At 44.2% G+C, this 6,000-nt stretch overlaps 1 long non-coding RNA gene across 1 annotated transcript in view; it reads right to left on the bottom strand.

The window, feature by feature from the left end:
• The window catches only part of LOC124981049 (uncharacterized), a 10,875-nt gene extending 5,107 nt beyond the window's left edge, over positions 1 to 5,768 (bottom strand). The window contains exon 1 of the long non-coding RNA XR_007107908.1: positions 5,446 to 5,768. This is a non-coding gene — a long non-coding RNA (uncharacterized LOC124981049). The remainder of the gene's footprint in view (positions 1 to 5,445) is intronic.
• Between the last annotated feature and the right edge of the window lie 232 nt (positions 5,769 to 6,000).

The following is a 6,000-nucleotide window of genomic DNA, read 5'->3' on the forward strand; positions in this document are numbered from 1 at the left end:
AAACAATCTTATTATTTCTTCCTTGTTAACAAGCTAGGATGAATTATTTCAGATAATCACTGGGATTGAACCATCTTTGCATTCCTGGAACAGCCCTACCTGGTTAGGGTTCACTACTCTTTCAAATCGCCATTGTTTCATTTAGAATGTTTGCATCAACTTGCATCAGTGGGAGTGATGGGTAATTTATTTTTGTGCTACTTTGCTTGGCTTTGGTATCAGGGTTGTAGGACCTCTTCTGCCTATCTGTGCAGTCTCTGTTCAACACCTCCTCCTGCTCCACTGGCCTTCAACACTTGTCTAATGAAAGACCTTATCCTTAGACATCCCTGGAGGACAGGTGTGGTTTCTTTTAACAGCATGTAAAGTAATTTATATATTTATTTACATATTTTTGTAGCTTTCTATCCTTTTAATTTTCCAGTCTTTCCCAAACAGTTTTGCCAGCACATTTCTTGCACTCTCTTCTGGAGACAATAGTAGCAAACACACCCTAGGCATGAGACGATCACTTCTTGTTGCAGCGGTCATTGACCTTGGCAAATGCTAGGTAGCATCAGGAATGCCTGGCGACAGGACTGTTGGATCCCTTCCGAAACGTGTGCGTTGGGATTGTGTGAGCCAACACCAGCACTGAGCATAGCTCAGGGCACAGGTGGCCCCCAGCCTCTGTGGCACTTGGTGGGGGCGTGGCCACATCAGGCTGTTGCCTGCAGCAGAGACCTCAGGAAGATGCACTCAGGCTGTGGGACCGTGTGCTCTGTACCCTCCACTGAGCCTGTCTTCAAGAGCGAACATGACCCAATTCCTTCAGGCCAGAATTTAAGTGAGTAATATTCTGTTAAACAAAGTGAACTTGTGGCACTTCTTTTTCTTTACTTTTCTCTTTTTCTGAGTGGTACACACCTGCCCTCAGCTGTGGGCTTGTGGAATGCTAAGATTCCTGTTTGGCTCTCGTCTTGGTAGAAGTCACAGCACAAGACAAACAGTGACAGACATCTCCATAAAAATGTCATTGTGTGATGGTGAGGCTTGCAACAGAAATTGGCCCCTCTCCAGAGGCAGGTGTGACTGGAGCCACCTGTCGGGAGAGGTTTTCCCTTGAGAATCATCAGCAGCAGGAATAACCGTGTGGCATTCTTGGGGACCCCAGGAATGTGCACGTGGTTCTAGAGACGGTGTTTACTCTCCTGTACCTTCTCAGCTGGGGATTAAAAATTGACCAGAATTCAAATATTTAATGTTCCTTTTTAGTTCCATCCCTGGAGTGTCTCAGTAGGCCTGTTGTCACATTGTCCACCACCCCCATCCAGGTCACCACGTGTGGGAGGAGCTGGACAGTCAGTTCTCACTGGGGCGACTCTGCTCTCTCTGAGTTACTTTCCTTTCCAGATTGCAACAAGACATTTAATTTCGATCGTGAGAATGATTTTGCATGCATTTCACACAAATTTTTAAATTTCTTCAGCAGCCGTGCGGAGCTAGTGCTGTGCAAACGTAAGTAAGGGAAATGCATAAGGCCAGTTAGACTGACCCTGTAGAATGTCTCCTGCTTCAGATCGCCAAGCTCTAGACTTTTAAAACCAAGCTAGATTCAAAATCTGTTCATTTTCAAATGAACAGATGGGTCAACTCTGAGTTTTCCAGACTATTCCTTCCTTTCTTACTCTACTTCCTCAACACCTGCCACATGAGATTGCTTGCAAGGAGGGAGAGTTGGGGTGAGGAAGCAGTGCTCCCAGGCATCTGGCGTCTGGAGGAGGCCAAGGTTCAACCTAAACAGTCAGTAGGTAGCCACTGCGTGGTCAGAGGCTCAGACACAGTTGCTATGGTAGCAGCTGCAGCCACTGGTCCAAGCAGCTTACAAACTCGAAGACTCAAAGTGAACTCCAGGTCTACCAGCGTAACACAAAAACGAAGCAAAACTGATGTTTAGTCTGCTTGCTGCAGCTTGTGCTGCTGTAACAAAATACCATGGACACGGAGCCTGAACAGCAGACGTGTCTTCCTCACAGTCCTGGAGGCTGGGAGTCCAGGAGTCTTGGGGAGAGCTCTCTTCCTGGCTTGCAGGTGGCTGCCTATTCGCTACGTCTTCACGCAGTGCAGACATGAAGCCCTGGTTCCTCTTCTTATAAGGATACTAACCCCACCATGGGGGTCCACCCTCATGACTTTTCAAAGCCCATTTACCTCCCCAAAGTCCCACCTTCAAATTAGTAATTAGAGCTTCAACATGTGAATTTGGGGAGACACAAACATTTGACTCAGGAGACATTGGACGCAGAGAGGTTACACAGGAACGCTGCGAGACAGGGTCACAGACATGACTGTTAATAACCTCCACCCCACAGTCCCTGTCCTGTGCTGTCTCGTCCCCAGAGGAACAGGAGTGTCCTGTATGCTGTGGATTTTCACTCCACTCCCAGCTGACCCTGCAGACGAATGGATTCCCAGTGCGAGGCCCAGTCCTTAGGGAGATGTCAATGGGCAGAAGAGGAGGAGTCACCGAAACCTGCTTGTGCTGGTGGATTTGCCAACAGTATTTATTTGTACAGAACAGTGATAGGTCAGCGAGAGAAGCCCCAGGCCTTTGATCCTCTGGTCCCTCAAGCTTACGTGCTTAGGTTTGCATGTGGACCCTGGCGCACACGCTCCCCCAGTCTCTGTTGACACTGCTGTCATCTCCACTTTGCAGGGTCTCCTGTCACCCGAGAGCTGAGCTTCCTGGTCCAGCTCAGCCTGTGTATTTATGCCTTCCCAACCTGGAATGTGGTTTGGGTGCTAATGTCTGTGTTTGGCTTCCTTCCTTTACATCTTGGTAGCAGATTGCTTCCGTTATTATCCTTCGGTGAACCAAATTCACAAAACATCCAACATTTATTTTTCACTATCTCTTTAGTCAGTATTAAAATGAACTGCTTCCCTTTGCTCTCCTTTGGTGCTGCATGTTATGCAAGTCTATTTTATTTCAAATGATCTCTACTCATTTCTAAAGTACTCTTTTTGAATGTGGCTACACTAATAGAGTTAATGGTCAGTTTTTCAACCGATAATTTACTTTCCAACAAGTTCACCTTGACTGAACCCTAAGATGGCTGACCAGGAGGAAATCCCTTTTAAAATAAGAGCTCAGATTTTCTGGTCCAGCGTGTAAGCAGCTTAGAAATTGTCACTCTTCTTAGCAAAAAGTAAAGAGTAGAAAAGGTTAAAAATCAACTCTTAGATCCTTTAGAAAAATTAGGTCACAAGCAGACTGATGTCCCCCAAATAAGAGACAGACCAGCAAGTGCAGAAAGTCACAACTCAGCATAACTGAAATCCACATGCATAGAAAAACCTGAACTGTAATTGACAAATTACTGGAGGCTTAGGGTGGACAAGTCTGAGGATTAAAAACTCAGGGGCCCCTCGAAGGCATGGGTGCACCCCCACACTTTGGTGAGGTTTATCTCTAGAACCTTTACCAGGCCTGCACAGTAAATGCTAAAGTGCACCAATAGGAAAAAAGTCTCTCTCTCTCTCTCTCTCTCTCTCTCTCTCTCTCTCTCTCTCTCTCACACACACACACACACACACACACACACTCTTTGGGTATAGAAAAAACACATGCATTTAACAAGTTAAAATATTAGAATAAAATTTACTGCAACTTTTGTAACTTGTGCTACAAGACACGTTGCATAGGAAACTATTTAAAGCCCCTAAGGAAAAACAAAAAACATCCGTGGTTTAAGATGCAACTGGCTTTGCTTCTTTGAGGAAGAGGTGAGAGGTGATCTCTGGGCAAGTGAAGGTGAGAAGCAAAGAGGCAGACCATAAGGTCATTCTGTGTGACAAGTGGGGAATTGACACACACACACACACACACACACACACACACACACACACATGCACACACTTTAAATAGAGTGAAAAACTTCAGACCCAGAGTCAGATATTGCAGGAATATTAGAATTATCAGATTTTTTCTTAGTGGCTTAGTCTGTTTTCTGCTACCATAACAGAATACACAGACTGGATAAATTATAAGCAAAAAAACCTTTTATTTGGCTCTGAAGCCTGAAGTTCAAGGTTGAGGGTCAGCATCTGGTGAGGACCTTCTTGATGCATCATAACTTGATAGAAGGCATTACACGGCAAGAGAGCAGGCCAAATACATCTCCTATAACTAACTCACTTCCATGAAACAACCTTGTTTCACTCATAAGGTTGATATTCCCATGACCTAATCACCTCTTAAATGTCTCATCTCTTCATCACAATGGCAATTAAATTTTAATATGAATTTTGGAGGGACTTTCAAGTTATAGCAAATAATATTTAAAAATTATGATTAATATGCTAGAGGCTTAAGTGGAAAATAGCATGCAAGAACAGATGGCTAATGTAATCAGAGAAATGGAAAAATCAAAAAGAAATGTTAGAGATAAAAATTCTGTAAAAGAAAGGAAGAATGCCTTTGATGGGCTCTTTAATAGACTGCAAACTACTGAGGAAAACCTCTGAACTTAAGGATAAATTAATAGAAAATTCCAAAATGGAAAACTGAAGAGCAGAGTGCAGAGAAAAAGGACAACTGAGAGAGGTGTACCGTGTGCACAGAGAACTCTGGAAGGAAAAGAGAGGCAGAAACAAAAGTAATGTTTGAAGCAATAATGAATCAGAGTGTCCCAAAGTTAATGTCACCAAATCACAGTTCCAGGAAGTTCAGAGAACACCAGGCAGGAGAAATACTGAAAGCAAACACACCTAGGCATGTCATATTCAAACTTCAGGAAATCAGTTTGCTCTGGTTTCAACTGGAACGTCCACCAAAGGCCAGGTCTTAAAGGCTTGGTGTCCAGCAGGTGATGCTACTGGGAGGTGCTGGAACCTTAAAGAGGGGGCCTTCAGGGAGGTCTTGGGTCACTGGGAGTGTGCCCTCGGAAGGGAGAGGGGGACCCCAGGCCCTTCCTTTCCCTATCTTTTGCTTTCTGACTTTGAGGTGAGCAGCAAATAGAATTATATAACATGCCCAATCAAAACCACCAAAGTAAGAAAAAGTATGAAGACAAAATAGGAACAAGGAATAAGGGCAAGAAGCAGAAAATAATAGCAAATATGATAGATATTAATCCAGCCATATCATGAGTCAATTTAAACACCAGCTGTCTGGATACACCAACTAAAAGACAGAGGTTATCAGAGTGGATGGAAAAACAAGACCTAGTTATATCTTGTCTACAAAAACAATGCCACTTTAAGTGCACAGGTGCACAGATTAGGAGTAAAGATGTGGAGAAAGATACACATGCTGACCCTAATCAAAAGGAAGCAAGAGGAGTGCATTAATTTCAGATGGAGCAGACTTGGTGTGAGGGAAGTGGTCAGGGATGAAGAGGGAAATTACACCCAGACAACGGGGTGCATCTCCGGAGGACCTAACAGACTGTAGGGTGTATGCACCTGGCAGTGGAGCATCAGACTATGAGAGGAAGAACGATGGAACCAGACTACATGGGTCCACTCTGACATTGTGAAACTTCAACACGTGGCGGGCAATCAGTAAGTCCATGTTAAACTCAACAGCCCCACCACTCAACAGGATATAGGTGACATCCACAGCCAGCCTCATCCAATGAGTAGATTCTGCATTCTTCTCAATTCACATGGTGCTTTAACCAAGGTGGACCACACTCTGTAAAAGACACCTTGGCAAAGTTAGAGGAGTAGAAACCATACAGCGCCTGCGCTCAGAGCACAGTGGGGTTAAACTCTAAATCTACAACCGAAAGACAGCTAGAAAATCCCCCAAACACTTGGAGATGAAACAACATACTTTTGAATAGCACCTGGGCTAAAGAAAAAAAAAATCTCAAAAAAAATTTGAGGGGCTGGGGAGTTAGCTCAGCTGGTAGAGTGCCTGCCTTGCAAGCACAAGACCCTGAGTTCGATCCCCAGTACTGCCAAAAAAAAAAAAAAAAAACCAAAAAACAAAAAACAAAAAAAAACCCACAAAAA

Source organism: Sciurus carolinensis, chromosome 3, assembly GCF_902686445.1.
Source record: "Sciurus carolinensis chromosome 3, mSciCar1.2, whole genome shotgun sequence".
Taxonomy (NCBI): Eukaryota; Metazoa; Chordata; class Mammalia; order Rodentia; family Sciuridae; genus Sciurus; species Sciurus carolinensis.